The sequence below is a fragment of the Manis javanica genome, chromosome 3, assembly GCF_040802235.1.
Source record: "Manis javanica isolate MJ-LG chromosome 3, MJ_LKY, whole genome shotgun sequence".
Taxonomy (NCBI): Eukaryota; Metazoa; Chordata; class Mammalia; order Pholidota; family Manidae; genus Manis; species Manis javanica.
Window position 1 is genome coordinate 64,561,105 of NC_133158.1, and position 21,272 is coordinate 64,582,376.

General features: G+C 38.4%; 1 protein-coding gene across 7 annotated transcripts in view; it reads left to right on the forward strand.

Moving 5' to 3' along the window:
• Positions 1–21,272, forward strand: part of LSAMP (limbic system associated membrane protein) — an 813,202-nt gene that overhangs the window by 393,321 nt on the left and 398,609 nt on the right. The window lies entirely within an intron of this gene.

Sequence of the window (21,272 nt, forward strand, 5' to 3'; positions counted from 1 at the left end):
CTAACTTCGCATGAGCCTCAGAAGGCATCTAAGGTCCTAGCACCATCTGAAAGAGTATTGTAATTTGCTAAATTCTGTTTACAAAATGTTAGGATCCCATTTGTGCCAAAACTCCACCCATTATAACAGAAAATATTACCTTCCTTGTAGCTTTTCACTGCCCACAACACATGCATGGTTTATTATATCTCTCTGATATGGATATAAGAAGCCAGGGTAGTAAAAAAGTGAATAAGTCCTGTTTATTCGCATTAAAATGCAGGTACACACTGTTTATTTCCTTCTGGGAACAAGCTGGGAAACTGTTACTGTTGGAGCAAATAATAACAAAAAAAGTCTTAAGTGTTGACTCCACATTTTCAGAGCTTGATAAGTCCTTCTGAATGTAACACTCCATCACTTTTTTCAGCAGAGTGTAATTACTCATAACTTGAAGGTTTTATCTCTGGGATGCCCCTAACAAAAAGAGCAGGGAAGGAAGGTAAATCTGTCACTCATTGGAAGTATCGATGTTTAATTAAGTATCACATATAATCATTTCAGTCTCTGTGTGAGGGTTGCATAGTCCAGGAAATTGGTGGAGGGTGGGGGGGTAGAGAAACAATATCCAACAGGTTTATGAGGATTTATTAAGTGCAGATTTCTTAATGCATCTTGTGTGTGTGTGCACGTGTGCATGCGTGTATGTGTGTGTATACACGTGTGTGTGTGTATACACGTGTGTGTGTGCTTCTGCTACTGCACCTGAGGCTCATCCTGGTTTCTGGTTTTTGAATCTCACATTGCTTGATACTCATTTGCATTCTCTATAGGAAACCTTCTTAGTATTTTTAAATTGTGAATTATTTTAACCCCTGTTCAACTTCTTCATGTCCCTTCTCTTATATAGGTCAATGTCTCTTATATTTAGCATTTACATGTGGTACAGCTAATGTAACCCCATAAAACAAAAGGTAGAAAAGGCAAACTGAGATTCTGCATTGATAAAAAGGGGCAGAAGTCCTTCCAAAACTATAGGCCATCCCCAAACCTATATCAAGATACCTCTGAGGACCTTCCCTGTTTGTTCCTTCTGCCCTAGACCTGAGCAGCTTTAGAAGTGTCCTGGTTCTGAGGTTACAGGGCTGAGGCCCTGTGACTGACCATGTCTGCTGGAGATCTTCTCTAGAACACAGATGGTTTTGGAGGTCAGAGGAGTAGGCTTTTTCCCTGTATCTGTGGCAGTGCCCAGCAGCCTATTTCCTGAATGTGACCCAACCAGGGAAGCCCTGATTTGGAGTGATTGCCAGTTTCCATCATATAAATATTTCCATTCTGGCCAATTGAGAGGCTGTGCTATATCTATTCAGGATTTAGTCATAGTCCTCAAACTGTCCACATCACTGTCACCTCAGACATTTTGCTATTGTTCCTTCTTATGCCAAGAAATTCCTCCCTTAGACCATCATCTTGCTCTCTCTACCTTACTTCACTCAAGCCTCCACTATAATGTCACCTCCTCAGAAGGACCTTCACTGACCACACTCTCATTTTTACCTACTTTTTCTTCAGCACTTACCATGATTTGAAACTATATGTTCACTTGTTTATTGTTGTTTTCATCCACTAGAATCAGTTGTAAAATAGAAAATCAGTTGGTTTTCTTCATTATTGAATTTCTAGTACCTAGACTAAAGCTGACATGTAGTAGATATTCAGAAGTAATTGTTGAATTAATAAAGAAAATATAGGTTAATCAGTAGGCATGGGATGAAGACTGAAAAGACTTTTTACAATTCTGGAGTATTTTTAACTTTAAATATAATAGCAATTGTTTACTTTACTATGCTTTCCCCATTCATCTTTCATGGTATCTGTTGAGTATACGTGAGTCTTGTCTCTTAGAATACGGACCTCATGGAGGACAGCATCATTTCTCATTTACTCTTGAATTCCCTACACCTGGAATACAGTAGAAGCTCCATAAATACATGTAGACTAAGAGGACAAACTCACCATATTTTCTATTTTTCTTATTTCCTGTCTCTCAGGATGGCTAGTAATATATCTATCAGCTAGAATAAAAGGGGACTGTGTGCATCTCTCAGGGCCAGCCAGAACTTGAGAGCCAATAAAGAGACTACAGTTTGCTCCACCAACAGGCTGCAGGAAGACTAGAATGTCAGGGGATAGAATCAGTTTTAGCAGCTGCCAGTGAGAAGCAGCCAAAATCCCTGGGGTCTCAGGGCAAGAGGAAGCTCTGAGGCTGAACAGATCAGTGGCTCCCATGGGCGCCCCAGGAAACGTGCAGATGCCAGGCTTTCCTAAATATGTTATAAGATGTCGTATTAGGCTTCTAATCCATTGAGCCTCCTCCCAGAGTCTCAGTTAGCTGTTCCTGGAGAGTCTGCTGGAAAAATGCATGAGCATGATAGGAGGTCTTGTAGAGGCAGTAGGTTTTTCTGCATGTGCTTTCTTTGTATATGGCTGGATCAGTCAGAGAGCTTCCACAGCATGTGCTCAGGACAGGGAGGGCATTTAAGGACATGTAGGTAGATGTTTGACATCAGCAAGGAACGCTAACAAACTTGTACAGAGTCTGTTGTTCTTCTCTGTTAGAAGGGTTTGCATGGAAAGATGCATACAAAGGTAAGAGATTGCCTTCTGTAACTATGTCAGAGAAATCAGGTTGATGTACCTTTGGTGTGGGTGAGTGGGTATCGAGGGGAAGCTGAGTGCTTGGAAAGCAGGATGCTGAATGAGTATGAGGGAAGTTTCATAACTCAATAACTTACTGACTCACAACTACGGAGGAAGAGATTTCCTCTCAAGAGGGAAAGGAATAAGAAGGATACAAAGCTTTCAAGTTCTGCTGAGTCCTTGCTACTTAGAAAAATGCACTGCTGACATTTTGCAGCAACAGGGTGATCACAGCAATTGAGAAAGAAGAGTGGGGATAGGCATCAGGTAGCTAAGGAAGGAAAGGCTGCTCTCTGTTATTTTCTTTTTCCTGATTCCTAGAGAAAGTATGGAAAAGCAGTTTAAAAGTTCTGAAATCTAACCTCTTCATTTCACTTCATCTTTCTGGACTAGGCTTCCCATCTGTAATTTGCTCAAAGCTGCACAGATGGATATTGGCAATTATGGCTTAGATCCAGAAAGTCTTTACTTCCCCATGAAGCCAGTCCACATTTGCTCAGTTTCTCACTAAACAGAACAGCAAAACTAATGTGGTACCACCTATGTACCAAGTGAGATACTGAAAAAATGTGAAATGGGCCAAGGAGTTGCTGTAGATCTATAAGAGAGGAGAAGTGAAGATGTTTAGAAGAACTATGAAAATCAGAGAGCTCAGGGTAAGGGCATGATGCACAATCTGTTGTGGCTTTTTTGTCGCATGGCCATTATTACTTACAGCCCTCCCCACCACACTGGTCTTCTCCTCCCACCCCAACCAGAAGTGTGCCCCTGGATGTCAGGGCCTTTCTCCTATGCTAACCCAGATCTTTTCAAAGCCACAGGCTTGAATACACTCACAGGCATATCCAAGATGCAAACCCTGCTGCTCAAATAGTTTTCCAGACAGAGGGATGGAGTCAAATACTAAGCAAGAGCAGTCAGGAGTAGGGATGGTAACTGAAGTCTTCTGCGAGTAAAGATTTAAAGAGTTCATATAGTATACAAAACAAGAATGTGGAGAAATGGATTGCAGTCCTGTAATTTCATTGGACTAATTGTGAGTCCTTAAAGCTCAATTTCCTCTTTATAAAATGAGGGGGTTTCTCATGATGCCCTAATGGTGCCAGTATGATATAATTAAGTCTATTCAAGATATAATCCTTATCTTGATTAGGTAAATAGGACTTGATTAATTCCACCCTGATTAACCACTGCTTCTCAAAATGTCTGGGTGGCTTTTACCCACGTTACCCATCAATTCACCATTTTGTCTCAGCAAGAATGAATAATGCTGCAGTATCCCTCATGATACCGATCAAGCCAAGATCCAAATATTTTAAAATATAAAACACTTCTACAAATGGTTGTGGTTTGCCCTGCAAGTGGGATGGCACTGCTGTGGACACAATGATGAGAGAAAAAAGGGAGCGGAGGTATAAAGGAGTAGTTCCTTTAAAACATCAAAAAGACTTTATACATCTTTTTTGCCCTTTTATAAAGACTTCATCTGGCATCCAGATTGCCTTAATGGTCGGCCTAAAAAGGCCCACCCAGCCGTAACATAGCCAGGCATACATTCTCCAGCTTTGCTTTGCTTCTTTGATGCTGTCACATGTCCTTCATTTTCTACATTTCATTCATTCTTTGCCTTTAAGCTGCAAGGATAAAAGTGCCTGGCATTAAAAAAAATCAGCTTACGATTTTTAAAGGGGGAGATATTTCATGCAGTCTTTGATTTCCTTCTCGGAGAAAATCGTTACTTTTCTTTAAAGAAGAAATTAGAGAGATTTTTCTGCTTCCTTTTCCCCCTTCTCACCCTTCAGCTCAACTCTCCTATTTTCAGCAGTAAAAAATAGTGTAGTGCAAGAAAGGGCTAGAGAAATTATTGTCTCTTGGAAAGTATGTATGCTGCCACAGTGAATAAGAAAGACTGGACATTCATTGACTACTAAACAACGTCAAAAGATAATTAGAGTGTTTGAAAGCCCTGTATTGTATTTTCAACATCTGTTAAACATGGGTTTAGATAGCTATTTTTTAAAACTAGGTAATGCTGAGCAGGAAAGGTAACCAATAGAGTATAATGCTTATAGCCTTTAGAATCTATAAGGAGGGCACACAGAGATGTCTGAAGCATTATGTGAAGGAGGGTGTAAACAGAAAGATGAAAAATCTTATAGTACAAAGGAAACAGTGTATGATAGAATATCAATGTGTGAAAATACTTAAATAATGAAGAAGCATTATGTGAAGGAGGGTGTAAACAGAAAGATGAAAAATCTTATAGTACAAAGGAAACAGTGTATGATAGAATATCAATGTGTGAAAATACTTAAATAATGAAATGTGACCATACCAATGCATGCTATATTGTTCTCTCCAAAATAATGAGCCTGGTCTTAAAATATGGAGGGACACAGAATCTGTAGGCAAAGACACAACTTGTGATACCAAGCAATAGGAATTGGCTAGAAATTGAGTGTCTGAATATACACATGGGGGAAAAGTAGGAGATGACAGTGGTTTCCAGGTAGGATAAATAACTACTTCTCTAACAGGTGTTTAGAAATCAAATGAAAAGGAACTCTTTCAAGGTATCCTTAAATCTGAATGAGAACTGATGCTGGAAATACGTGTAGGTGAATAAAAACAAAACTGCATGCACACAGGCACACACACACCCAATTCTAGAGGGAAAGGGGGAAAAACATGAAGAAATCTATCATGCAGCTATTAAACTCCAGGAGGGAAAACCATGCCAAAATGTGGGAATTGAAAAACATTAAAGAGAAGATCAATAAAGTTAAACAAACCACAAGAAATCTGGAAACATTTTAAATATTTCACTGGAAATTTGGAGTAAACGTATTCTGAGGATCACATAGACCAATGGCTGATAAAAGTAGAATACAGCTGTCTGAACAACCAGCAAATTCAAAGGATATCTTGTGGAAAAACAAGAAGAAACATCTTTGGGAGAGAGAAAAACAACTAAGAACTGGAAAAATCAACCAGTCAGAGTAAGCTCTGAGCATACGAGAAGTCAGTATGAAAGAACCTCATAAGAGGCACTCAAAGTATAAAATTGAAAGTGTCTTTCAGTCAGGTAGCCAAATCCTTGGTAGGAGGCTGCGTGGAACTCAGCTATGCCTGTGCTTCAAGGGATAGAATTCTGTGGAGAATGTGAAGCACCATCTGATGATCAGTATATGAATAGTGGCTTAGAAAAAAAAATCAGAGAAATTGATTAAAATGTTGTCTTCCTTTGTTTTTCCTTTATTTTTAAATAGGTCTATAAATCTCTGATAGCCAATGTTCCATTCAAGTAATTAGATAAAACACTAACTGTGTAATGAAAAGAAGAGTCAATAAATATTTACATATTCTCCTTTGATAAGAAAAAGCCCAGTTTCTTTCAGTGGAAATAATTTATAATAAAACTATCAGGGAAAAAGATGGCAGCGTGAGAGGTGAGACAGAGGCTTCCTGCTAAAACTGCATATAATATGAAAATATAATCAATACGATTAATTTTGAAACAGCAACAGGAAAGAGAGCTGCGCCAAACTGCATACACCTGGAAAAAAGAATAAACCTCACCAAACAGGGTAACATACCAAAGCTATGGCCCTGCTGAACCCAAGTCCTTTTCCCCCAATCCCCCACCAGCTCATCTGTGGGAGGAAGAGAAATGGAGCACAGAGGCAGTGGATGCCTGAGGCTGCTGAATACCTAACTCCAGAGATCTGCTCTGGGAGCACAAACTTACATTTCATGGTGTTTGCATGGTGCTCTCATGATTAGGGGGTTGGAAAGCTAAGACAAGCAGAATACCTGGAGAGACTGAAATTCCAGCCACTTGTGGAAAGCAGGGATCTATACTGGCTGCTCTGGGACAAAAGAAAGGCAGGCAGTCTGAGAGACTTCCTAACATCAAGAGGGCTGCTTAAAGGGGCAAGGATTGCACAGAGCTCACTGCTCAGCTGAAAGGACAGGTAGACAAAATTGTCTGGGTGCACTCTGCCCAGCAGGTTGGAAACTTTCTCAGTCTTCAGGTGCTCCAGTTCCCTGGCTGGCTACACAGCTCTAAGGACCTCCTTTGTGATATACAGCCTACTGTGCCTTTATCCCAGCCAGCCTCATCTGGCTTGCAAACCAGCAAAACCTACCCTGGCATTAGGCCAGCCAGAGGGAAGCCCTATCTACAGCAACTACAAATGCAAAGCATAGATTGCTTATAGCTGTGTGCTCAGCCTACTGGTTCTGGCAGTGGAGCCAGGCATAGCATCTGGGAACCAGGAAACAGCTCTTTCCTCCCCCCAGGCACCAATACCACTCCTCTACAATCCCAGACATTGCTCCAGGGGCTGAGCAACTCCAGAGAGCAGAGCATGTGGGCACTAGAGTGTGCCATATACAAATATGAAATACCAAGGAAACCTGGTTCAAAGTAAAATTACAAATAAAACACCTGAGAAAGATTAAAATGAAATCGACCTCATAAATCTTCCTAAAAGGGATTTCAAAATAAAAATCATTAATATGCTCTTGGAGGTACAGAAAAATATTCAAGAACTCAGGAGTGAATTCTGGTTGGAGACTGAATCACTGAAGAACACAGTGGAGGGTGTTAAAAGCAGATTAGATATGGGGGAGGAGACAAAAAATGAAATAGAAATTAGAGAAGAGGAATACAAAGAAGCTGAGGCACAGAGAGAAAAAAGGATCTCTAAGTATGAAAGAATATTGAGAGAAATGTGTGACCAATCCAAATGGAACAATATTCGCATTATAGGGGTACCATAAGAAGAAGAGAGAGGGAAAGGGATAGAAAGTGTCTTTGAGGAAGTAATTGCTGGAAACTTCCCCAATCTGGGGAAGGAGACAGTCTCTCAGGCCATGGTGGTGCACAGATCTCCCAACACAAGGGACCCAAGGAAGACAACACAAAGACATATACTAATTAAAATGGAAAAGATCAAGAATACGACAGACTATTAAAAGAGAGGGAAATAAGATCACATACAAAGGAAAGCCCATCAGGCTACCATCAGACTTCACAGCAGAAACCTTACAGACCAGAAGGGTGTGGCATGATATATTTAATGAAATGAAGCAGAAGGGACTCAAACCAAGAAAACTTTATCTGGCAAGATTATCATTTAAATAAGAAGGAGGGATTAAACAATTTTGAGATATGTAAAAGCTGAGAGAATTTACCTCTCACAAACCATTTCTACACTGTATTTTGGAGGCACTGCTATAGATGGACGTGTTCTGAAGGTTTAATAGCTGTCACCAGAGGTAATAAGAAACAGTAAAGAAAGAAGAACAGCAAATTACTAAGCAAATGTGAAATTAAATCAACTATCCCAAAGTCAATCAAGGGATAGACAAAGAGTACAGAATATGATACCTAATATACAAAGAATGGAGGAGGAAGAAAAGGAGGAGAAAGAAAAAAACTTTTCATTGTGTATGTAATAGCATACTAAATGAGTTAAGTTACACTCTTAGATAGTAAGGAAGTTAACCTTGAACCTTTGGTAACCACAAATCTAAAGCCTGCAATGGCAATAAGTACATACCTATTGATAATCACCCTAAATGTAAATGGACAGAATGCACCAATCAAAAGAAAGTCACTGAATGGATAAAAAAACAAGACCCATCTATATGCTGCCTATAAGACACTCACTTTAAAACCAAAGACATACACAGACTAAAAGTAAAGGGATGGAAAAAGATATTTCATGCAACTAATAGGGAAAAAAAGCAGGAGTTATAGTACTTGTATCAGACAAAATAGACTTCAAAACAAAGAATGTCACAAGAGACAAAGGATATATATAATGATAAAGGGAGCAATCCAACAAGAGGATATAAACATTATAAAAATCTATGCACCCAACACAGGAGCACCTAAATATGTGAAACAAATACTAACAGAATTCAGAGGGGGAAACAGAAAGCAATGCATTCTTTCTAGGAGACTTCAACACTCCACTCACTCCAAAGGACAGATTTACCAGACAGAAAATAAGTAGGGAGACAGAGGCATTGAACAACACACTAGAACAGATAGACATAACAGACATCTGCAGAACTCTACACCCAAAAGCAGCAGAATACACATTTTTTCAAGTGCATGTGGAACATTTTCAAGAATAGATCATATACTAGGCCACAAAAAGAGCCTCAGTAAATTAAAAAAGATTGAAATTGTACAAACCAGTTTCTCAGACCACAAAGGTATGAAACAAGAAATAAATTACGGCAAGAAAATGAAAAATCCCAGAAACACATAGAGATTTCACAACATGCTCCTAAATAACCAATGGATCAGTGACCAAATAAAAAAAGAGATCAAGCAATATATGGAGACAAATGACAACAATAATTCAACACCCCAAAATCTGTGGGACACAGTGAAGGTCATGCTAAGAGGAAAGTATATTGCAATAGAGGCTTACCTCAGGAAAGAAGAACAATCACATAAGAATACTCTAAACTCACAATTAATGAAACTAGAAAAAGAAGAGCAAATGAGGTCCAATGTTAGTAGAAGGAGGGACATAATAAAGATTAGAGCAGAAATAAATAAAATTGAGAAGAATAAAACAATAGAAAGAATCAATGAAAGCAAGAGCTGGTTCTTAAAGAAAATAAACAAAATAGATAAACCCCCAGCAGACTTACCAAGAAAGAAAGAGAGTCTAAACACATAAACAGAATCAGAAACGAGAAAGGAAAAATCACTATGGACATCACAGAAATACAAAGAATTATTGGAGAATAATATGAAAAATTATACGCCAACAAACTGGAAAACCTAGAAGAAATGGACAACTTTCTAGAAAAATACAACCTTCCAAAGCTGACCCAGAAAGAAACAGAAAATCTGAACAGACCAATTACCAGCAATGAAATTGAACTGGTAATCAAAAAATTACCTCAGAGCAAAATCCCAGGACCAGATGCTTTCACCACTGAATTTTATCAAACATTTAGTGAAGATCTAATACCCATCCTCCTTAAAGTTTTCCAAGGACTAGAAGAGGGAGTACTTACAAACTCATTCTATATAAGGCCAGCATCCCTCTTATACCAAAATAAGGCAAAGACACCACAAAAAAAGAATGTTACAGACCAATAGCCCTGAGGAACATAGATGCAAAAATACTCAACAAAATATTAGCAAACTGAATTCAAAAATATATCAAAAAGATCATCCATCATGATAAAGTAGGATTTATTCCAGGGATGCAAGAATGGTACCACATTCGAAAATGCATCAACATCATCCACAACATCAACAAAAAGAAGGACAAAAACCACATGATCATCTCCATAGATGCTGAAAAAGCATGTGACAAAATTCAACATCCATTCATGATTAAAACTCTTAACAAAATAGGTATAGAGGGCAACTACCTCAACATAATAAAGACCATATGACATACCCACAGCCAACATTATATTAACATAGAGAATCTGAAAGCTTTTCCTTAAGATCACGAACAAGACAAGGATGCCCACTTTCTCCACTTCTATTCAACATAGTACTGAATGTCCTAGCCATGGCAATCAGACAACACAAAGAAGTAAAAGACATCCAGATTGTCAAGGAAATAGTTAAACTGTCCCTGTTTGCAGATGACATGATATTGTACATGAAAAACCCTGAAGAATCCACTCCAAAACTACTAGATCTAATATCTGAATTCACCAAAGTTGCAGGATATAAAATTAAAAAGGAATCTGTTGCATTCCTATACACTAACAATGAACTAGCAGAGAGAAAAATCAGGAAAACAAGTCCATTCAGTTGCATCAAAAAGAACAAAATACCTAGGAATAAACCTAACCAAGGAAGTGAAAGACCTATACCCTGAAAACTACAAGACACTCAAGAGAAATTAAAGAACATACCAATAAATGGAAACACATCCCGTGCTCATGGATAGGAAGAATTAATATTGTCAAAATGGCCATCCTGCCTAAAGCAATCTACAGATTCAATGCAATTCTTATCAAAATACCAACAGCATTCTTCAATGAACTAGAGTAAATCATTCTCAAATTCATATGAAACCACAAAAGACCCCGAATAGCCAAAGCAGTCCTGAGAAGGAAAAATAAAGCTGAGGTGATTATGCACCCCAGCTTCAAGCTCTACTACAAAGCCACAGTAATCAAGACAATTTGGTACTGGCAGAAGGACAGAACCATTGACCAATGGAACAGACTAGAGAACCCAGATATAAACCCAACCATATATGGTCAATTAATATATGATAAAGGAGCCATGAACATACATTGGGGAAATGACAGCCTCTTTAACAACTGGTGTTGACAAAACTGGACAGCTTCATGCAAGAGAATGAAACTGTTATTGTTTAACCCCATACAGAAAGATAAACTCAAAATGGATCGAAGAACTGAATGTAATTCATGAAAGCATAAAACTCTTAGAAGACAACATAGGCAAAAATCTCCTGAATATGAGCATAAGCATCTTCTTCCTGAATGCATCTCCTTGAGCTAGGGTAACAAAATAAAAAATGAACACATGGGACTACATCAAACTAAACAATTTCTGTATGGCAAAGGACACCATCAGGAGAGCAAAAAGGCATCCTACAGTATTGGAGAATATATTTGTAAATGACATATCTGACAAGGGGTTAACATCCAAAATATATAAAGAACTCAAACACCTCAACACCCAAAAAGAAAATAACCTGATTAACAAATGGGCAGAGAATATGAAGAGACAATTCTCCAAAGAAGAAATTCAGATGGCCAACAGACACATGAAAAGATGCTCCACATCGCTAATCAACAGGGAAATGCAAATTAAAACCATGATGCGATATCACCTCAGACCAGTAAGGATGGCCAGCATTGAAAAGACTAAGAACAAATGCTGGTGAGGCTGTGGAAAGAGGGGAACCCTCCTACACTTCTGGTGGGAATGTAAGCTAATTCAACCATTCTGGAAAGCAACATGGAGGTTCCTCAAAAAACTAAAAGTAGAAATACCATTTGACCAGAAAATCCCACTCCTTGGAATTTACTCAAAGAGTACATCTTCTCAGACTCAAGAAGACATATGCCCCCCCAATGTTTATTGTAGCACTGTTTATGATAGGCAAGATATGGAAGCAACCTAGGTGTCTATCAGTAGATGAATGGATAAGAAGAGGTGGTACATATACACAATGGAATACTATTCAGCCATAAGAAAGAAACAAATCCTGCCATTTGCAACAACATGGATGGAGCTGGACGATATTAAGCTTGATGAAATATGCCAGCCGGAGAAAGACAAGTGTCAAATGATTTACCTCATTTCTGGAGTAGTAACAAGGAAGGAAAACTGAAGGAACAAAAGAGCAGCAGACTCACAGACTCCAAGAAGTGACTAGTGGCTACCAAAGGGGTGGGGTTTGGGAGTGCAGGTAGGGAGGGAGGGAGATGTGGATTAATGGGTATTATATTTAGTACACATGGTATGGGGGATCACAGGGAGAACAGTGTAGCATAGAGAAGGCACATAGTGGATCTGTGGCATTTTACCACTCTGATGGACAGTAACTGCATTGGGGTATGGATGGGAACTTGATAATGTGGGTAAATGTAGTAACCACATTGTTTTTTCATGTGAAACCTGTCCCGACCTACAGGACAATCAACGGGGGTCGACCACCTGGAGGAGAGAATTGAAAAATAAAAAAGAATGGGGCAAGGGACACAAAAAACGACCAGCAAGACAGGATGTCTGGTCAAGCTGGCACAGTTTATTGTTTACAGGCTCAATTTATACAAGTAGCAAGTAAGGGGTGGGTCAGGAGATAATTGGACCTTAGGTGGCGACAGCGGGGAGGTGTAGACGGGTGATTGGGTCTTGGTTGGCGCCGATGGGAACGGAGGACTGGGAAGAGAAGCGGGGAGTTCGCCATTTTGGGGGCGGGGGAGGTGTTTCTTGCTTAACAAAGGACAGAAAAGACACATGCTGTGAGGTAGCCTAACCACTAACTCTAACTTAGAAATGCAAATGTTGCTAGGTAAATTAACCCCTAGCTCTAACCTAGAAGTTCACTAAATGCGCTTCTTGGTAATAGAGGAAAACTTGTTTCTAACGCGTGGATGGGTTCATTGTTGCTGACTTTACAGGAAAGATTTCTAGTTGATTTTACAGGAAAGATTTTTACTCAAAACGTTGCTGTTGTCTTAAGGCTTTTGTGACCGAATCTGCTTAAAGGCCCACAGATTTGCTCCCAACAGAAACCTTTGTAAAAGTATATATCAATAATACCTTAATAAAAAAATCTAAAATTAAATAAATAAATAAAATACAACTATCAGGAACTCCTCTAAATTTACCACATTTATATTTTTAAAAACCTGTGACAACTGATATTGTAAGAGTATTTTGTTCCTTTTATGTGGACCAGAATTTTACTTAAAAAGAGGATATCAAACATAGAGATAATACACTCAAAAATAACTGCCTCAATGGAAATATAAACATCATACTTTTTGTGAAAACTCCAAAAAAGGGAATAATTAGTAAAGTTTCCCAAATGGTGCCAGTCTTTCCACAGTTGTGAAATGCCAGTTCAATGGGAATAAAATGAAAAAAACTCCTAAAAGAAGTTGTAATTGGTCAGCAAAAGGATAGGTTAGACCAAATATAGGCAAGTGTAAGGGGTCAACAAAAGTATAACAGGGTTTTGGAGCCTGTTATTTCTTATTTTGTATTGATGACATCTGTACTTGATATCAGTAATGTTATCCAAATGTGGGTATCATCGATGGGAATTCAAAACTTAACATAACCCTGATCTTGTTCAGCTGGATTGCATGTAACAAAATAGCACTACAAGAAAGAAGAGAGTAACTAAGAGAGCCAAAGGAATTGGCGCCCAGCTATGTGGAGACAGCCTGGAAAGAATGGGACTCTAGTTTAAACAGGGGAAAGCTGAGCTGACGTCAAACCATGAAGGAAGTGCTTAGTGAGGACACCACTTAATAACAGAGCATGACATACCCCCTTTATAGGGCACCCCTGGAAATCTGAAAAGAGTAATTTTTAGGACAAACAATAAGGAGTTCCACTTTGCATGGTAGATTTTAAACTTGTAGAACTTCTAAATCTAGAAGTGGTAGATGCTAAATATATGAAAGGCATAAAATAGGATGTATGTGTATTCAAGGATGCTAGTTCCAAAATGGGTCTATCGTGGTAAGTGGAAAAATGCAAATGTTCAAACTTCAGCATAAGGTTGGAAACCATCCCCCCTCACATTTGATTCCTTGGCATCTCTGTCAACCGAAGAATGTTTTCTACTGTGTCAGGATTTTACATTTGTCTTTGTTGTTTGGGCACTTGAAATCCCAAAGAAGGAGGGAAAAATTATCAAGAAGTCAGATGTCCAAGACTATGAAGCTTCAAGTATACTATTTGGTGAGGCTGATGAGGGACTTCATTCACAAATGGAAATGTTGTATGTACTTCCTCATGTCCTATGGCCTTTAAATTATTCTAGAAAGTACAGAATGAGACAATATTTTTTTGTATCGCTCTAGCTGTTTAGTGACAGTAAAGCCAAATAAAACATGTAAAAATGATATGATTTCTTCCATAACTTAATAAATGTGATATTGCAATATCTATTTGCTAGAATATACAAGATGAATAGATAGATCATAAGGTTACATGGTTAAAAGGTAGTGTTCCTGGTGACATGGTAGGCTAACAGAAAAAAAGGATTTGGCAACCAAAAGTCTATTGATTTGTCTCTGCAAGATTATTTTTGGATTGGCATGTTCGTAGTGCATATTTCTGATTAATTAATTTCTGTTTCTCCTCCCCCCCTCTAACCCTATTCCTGTCCTTCACTGACCCCTCTGTTCTGGCACATAGATCTATATTTCAAAATGCCTCCACATGCTGTACATTCACTTCTACATGGATGCCCCTGCAGGTATCTGTGGCACATTCCTCATACCCTCCAGCCAGTAAATAACTCTATTGCCCCAAAGTTCATATTTTAAGGGTTCCCCAAATTCCAGTTGCCTCAGTTCAAAATGTCTGGGTTATTTTTACTGCCCTTTTTTCCTTGTTTCCATACCCTAGGTATTTACCTTGTCACATTGGTTCTTTAGCTTAAACTACCCTTTACATCTCTTTCCCACTTTCCGCTGAGACTCCCCGTAATGTAGTGGTCAAGAGTGCAAGCTCAAGAATTGACTGTCTGCCTATCCTGGGCCCTCAAAGCCTGATCTTTCCCACTTACTACATTTGTGATCTTGGGCAAGTTACTGTAACTGTTGTACCTAAGTTGTCTCATCTGTAAACTAGAAATATAGTGATAAACCATATAATAGGATGTTTTCAAGTTTAAATTAGTTGCTAACTTTATTTGTAATGACGGTGCCGATGATGTCTTTATGCTGTAACTTATGTTTTACCTGTAGTGCCTCATGCTGTGCTTTCTGCAACAAGCATGCAGTCCTGGTTAACTGAATTGACTGTCTCTGGTGCAGTCAAGTGTGTACGGACATGCTGGAGCGATGAGATGCTACCCTGTGTTTCTTCAGTCTTACATTTAAGGGGCCAACTTATAAGGAGGTCTGCTTACCAGTGCTCCCTCTCTGCTTCCCTTGTCTGTTCCTGGAGATCACAAACAGTACCCAATTCCAAAATATATCAAAACTAATAGCCCACATCTACCTCAGTCTGAAGTCCAGCCATATTTGAGTCAAATTTGGAAACTCAAGGAAGGTAGTGATAGACAGAGATGGTTTATTTTATGCAGTTATAAATATTCAGAGGCCAACAATTAGACCTGTGTTTAATAGTGACTATGATCCCACTCCATGTTCCTTGTCTGGCTGTAGATCTCCCTCAATAAAAAGACAATAGTCATTGTGAGGATAATGTCTGAGCTTTCTTTGTACCACCCACGTATAGCACAGTGCCTGGTATTTAATTAAAAATTCAAGAAATATATTTTATAAGTAAAATATACAAAAATATACATTACCAGGCTCAACTCCCTCTGTCAAAGCTCAGATTCACTAATGAATCTAGTAGTGAATCAGTAGTGGAACCAGTGTTCAGCTCAGGTATCACTATTAAAAAACAAACAGCAATAAAAAAAAAACCTTCATTTTGACCCTTCAATGACCTTTAGCCTCATTCTATTTAGAAATTATGTTAGGTATAATTTCTCTGGACAGTCTCCTTGTCTTCTCTAACCTTTCTTCTATGCCCTCTTCACAAACACATTAACACCTACCCTGAGAGAATCAGGTGAGTTTCTTTTTCATAAGCATTTCTGTAGCATCCTGTCATAGCACTTAAGATACTTTACACTAATTGCTTGTTTTGATTGGCAGACTTTTGCATCAGACACTAAGGTACATGATGGCAGAGATTATTTCCATTTTGTTCAATGTCTTACTGCTGGTGCCCTGTACTAACATATATGAAGTCCAATATATATTTAATAAAACAGACTATTTTAATGAACAAATAAGTAAGAGAATTTCCATACTGTGGTATCTGTTTTCCTGTAGAAACATATTTATGAAAAGGAGTTTAGGAATAACCGAAGCAGTAACTCATGGTACTGGTATTTAGCCATGTAGCTAATCATTGGCTACAGAGATTGCATGAACCTTCTTGGAGTCAACCAGTACCTACCAGGCTATTTCCAGAGGAAAATGATTTCCAGCTCCTTTAATTTAAAAGAACTTTCAAACATAATGCATTCAGTTTGCCCATACAGAACAGACTAGCAATTCTCATTGGAGCTAACATAACATAATCTACCCATTTTAAATTAAGTCTGTGTCTTATCAACTTTAAATCTTCTATGAGCGTTCTGAAACAATCGTTCTAAATGGAATCATTGGATGGATTGAAACACAGTCACCTGGGAAACTCTACATAAATACAGATTTAGGGATCCACACAAGATTTTTCATTAAGAAAGTGTGTACTAGAAATTATAAATCTAAATCTTAAACCTTCTTCTAAGGAGAACAGATGCATAGATAGAGAATCACAGTCTTGGGGCACATGGCTGTGAGGCCGGAGGTGTTTGAACAACAATGGCTATCTGACTCATGATATTGTGATGAGTAGTCAAAGCACCTTGTGAAAGTAAGAGGGCATACAAATGCCAACCATTTAGGGGTATGTTAATATCTTTACTTTGCATCAGTCTTACTGATGTCATCATTATGGAATATTTGTAAGGGTTTTTGATACTGTGAATGATGGCGTGTTTAGGCAACTGAGGGGCATTTGGGAAGCCCTAAGTCATTATAGACATTAACTTTCTATGTTGATATGAAATTAAATATGTTTTTAACAGTTATACTAGTTCAAAACTCATTAGCAGGGTTCCTTGCATCAACTTTTATATTTGAAGTTGACAACTGGTAAATTATGTATTGAATAGTACCTTCTCTTTGGGTTGGAAATCTGTCTTTTGTTATCACTTTAGGACAACTCTAGTAAACGAAAAATGTTTAAAGATAATAACTTAAATAAGGCTGCTTGAATTATCAGACAGTATTCTAATTTTTACAGAAAAATTATAACTGAATGAAGTAGGTTACCTGGGAAACGTCTACATAAATGGCAGACTAAGAATTTAAATAATTTTTGAAGGACAAAACACTATGAAAATGATGTTAGACTGTTCCTGGCTGATTTTCAGCAGCCCCCATTTGTTCTCTTGTATTTGAGTAGATCTCTCAATACTCTACAAATCATATCCATGGGATCACTTCACCCACCTTCAGATGCAGCCCCACATGGGTTAAAGGGTAATAGCTGTTTACTAAGCTGGCCCACAAAATATCACATGGAGGCATTATTCCCTCCTCATATCTTTAAGGAAGTTTATAATAATAGCAATTATAATAGCCATGCATTTTGTTGCTAGTTGCTTTGTGCTAATGTAGACCAGAGTCCATGGTTCATTAACAAACCGTGCTAACTTTTTTAAGTACCAAAGAATTAGCCCATACAATTTTTGGTCACCAAAATTGGTCATTTCTCATATTTTCTCCTTCTCCTTCACTTCCTCAACCATAAGGATAGGTAGCTTCTTGCATCTTTAGGGGATTTTGCGACCATTTCCCTTCTGTAATAGCCAAAAACAGTCTCAAGTTAACACTGCACATGTTTTTGCCCTCCCAGAAGTTTCCCCTATGGAACAGCAATTTTCTTGTCCATGACAGATACTTATGACAGATACTTACCTAGTTAGCACTATGACAGACACTTATCTAGTTAGCATCATCTCTAACACTTTGGTTTAAAAATAATATGATGACACAAAACATCTAGGGCAAGAAATATAAACCTTCAAACCCTCAAATATCTTCAGGTTCTGGTAACATTCTCATAGCATCTTGTATTTTGTTTGTGTTTCCCTTATCATGGTTGCAGTCGTGCTCATTTAAGCAGTTATTTGTATAGGGTGTGTGACATGCCCCAAGTGAGCTCTTAGTTCTTTAAGGGCAGGGACCATGTCTATCAAATCCAGGGATATGTCCCCAACACAAAGAATGGTACCTGTTCATTGTACATGAATATATGTACATTGTACATATTCTCTCTGATATCCTGGGGACTAAGTATGTAGGTATGATCTAAAACATATGTACATATGAGAAAAAAATGATTTACTGAAAATGAATGGATATCTCCAGACCTGAGCCCAAGCTATATGTTAAAGTGCTGTTCTAAATATGCTAGATGTACTATGAACAAATGCTAATTCTTTGGCCAAGTACAAGGTTGCTATTAAAAAAAAAAAACTCTATGAAGAGACTGGAGGTCAAAAGTATTTCTTTCTAGCAGTTGGTTATGTATAATGTTATTACATTTTTCTGACATTAGTATCCTTGGGGACTGTCAAGCATGTTCATCTAATCAATTGTTCCCTGTGCAATCACTCCCATCTACTGAAATTAATCTTGCAGTGCCCAGGTATTGAGCACAGACAGGGTTTCTCATGGGAAGCAATTGAGTACAGAAGTGATGCACCCCAGTGATCTTACTAGTGCATTTGTTTGCCGAGCTGAGGAAGTGATTGTAGATGAAACTGTTTCCAGGAGATGTCTGCATACATTGATGTGGTTTGTGGGAACTGAGGTTACAGTCTGGAGCCCCAGGAGCAGGCATCAAGCAGCCTTGGCCTCTGAGTCCGTATTTTCAACCTGTCTGAAAATGTAAACTTTGATTCAATCATAGGAGTCATTCATCAAGAAATATGAGAAGGCCACTGCTGTCAAGAGGCAATTTTTTTTTTTTTAAGCTGGGTAGCTGAGACCCTTAGCAAGGCACTGGGATGCATTTTTTTCATGGAGTATAAAGTGGTTAAAGCCTAATTTGATAGAACTGCAAGGATTTGGACTGCTTCAGGAGAGGGAGAGTAGGAAGAAAAGGCAGTGAGACCAGACAGTGCTTAAAAGAGCTTCAGGTGGGAAGTTTTCATCAAGAAAAAAGTTTCAGTTTTGTCTAAAAATGCCCCATTTGCACTTTTTATTTATTCAATTAATTTTTGTTATGTATTGCTATTATCTATATTGGAGGATAAAAGAGAAAGTCAGATGAGAAATGTATTTGGTTTATCTTGGGCTCCTTTTTCATTGGTAGCCTTCTTAAAGGGAGCAGAATATCTGCGTGTCATAATTCATCATGCTCCTTCTTAGCATTCACAGTGTGCACCTCCTAATGCATCCTGACTTTCCTCCTCTCTCTATCACTTCCCTGTTTAGGTAATAAGGCCTAAAGTTAAAATCACCTCATTCATCTCCCAGCTTCAAGTCTCTTCCTTGTTACATATGCGTGTGCAAGCCTGTGCAAGTATGAACACCCCCATACACAGGACTCTCAGGATGACTGCCCTGGATGACAAATATTATTATATATTTACCTTGCACTTAATGTTTTTTCATTTTCTTATTAAAACCTAAACTCCTCTCCTACTTTCAAGACTCTATTGATTTAAGTCTAATATATATGGTAGAACTTAACATAATCCTAGCAACTGTGTCTTGGAGGCATTATCTTCTCTATCTAGACTATGAACCCCCACAAGCCAGAGACGTTTTATTGATTTCTGCATCCGATGTGACTGTCACAGCGTAGGTGCTCAGAAGATTCTTGCTGAATGAGTGTGACTGCTTTCAGTGCTTTCGAGGGTGATCTCATCTAGATCATAAGAAAAATCTAACAAAATGATCCCCTCCCCCTTTTTTCTCCCAGTGAGATGAATTTTTACAAAAACCTTAAACAAGGTCTGTTATACTTACCATTCCTGGATGATTCTGAAGGAACTATTTTTCTTTTAAATTATCATTTTTTTTAATTTATACTCTCTCCTGATCTTGTTCACTTTATGGCATTTCACACTGTAGAATGCACATAGAAGCCCTTTCGCTACACTGTAAAAATGTCCAGACCTATTTTACAATTACTGAATCTCAAGAGGGTTATAGCATGCCTGCCTTGTGGGAGATTTGTTATGTAAGAGTATCTGTACCCTCTATAGCACATGGATTCCTATTTACTTTGTTCCGACTGAGGTGTCTCTCCTTTGATACTGGACTAGTTTTCTCTTGCCACTTACAAAATGTGGAAGCTAAACATTCCCTTATCCTAAATCTCCGAGACATACTACGTTCAGAAATGTTGGCCTTGGGAATTACTCTCCTGCCTATAGTCATGTTGCATACAGAGCTGCAACACAAGTCCACGAACACTGCAACTTAGCACTGCAATGCACTTCTTGAATTTTTCAGTGCAGTAGTTTTTAAATGTATGCCATTGACTCCTAGCAGTCACTGAAGACTTGCCAAGATGTTTCCTATGAGAAGACGTGCAACTTTTGCCAACTTTGCTTTTATCTATTTTGTTCAACTTGGGTTCCAAGTAAGATTTACCTTTGGAAAACAGCATCTAAGACTACAATAAAATTTCCAAAACTTAAAGTAAAGTGAAATAAACTCTATTAGGGGATAAATACAAAGGCATGGAAACCTCATACTAACCCTAAACAATCCTTCAACTATTAGATTTTTAATGCCCATTTTCTCATTTTTCTTCAGGCCCATCCCATCTGCAAATCACTTATGGAAGCCAAATGCTGATTTCTTTCATACCCACTTCCTCCTCATAGCATGGTTCCAGATTCTAAGTATTTACTCTACCCTCTATATACCAGAAATGAGATATGTTCTTAGTTATAACTATTTCAAACAAACAGCAATTAGATATGGTTCTCCATATAGTCTGAATACTTATGTCCCCCTCCCACACCCCTACTCACTCGTATGTTGAAATCCTAACTCACTAAGGTGATGGTATTTGTACCTGGGGCCTTTGGAAGGTGATTAGGTCATGAAGCAGAGCCCTGAGGAATGGGATTAGTGCTCTTACAGAAGAGGCCTCAGACAGATCCCTTGTCCCTTCCTTAATGTGAAGATACAGGAAGTCTGCAACCTGAAAAAGGGCTTCACCTGACCATTTCATGAGATCTGGGTGCTCTGATCTGACTTGCAACCTCCAGACCTCAGAA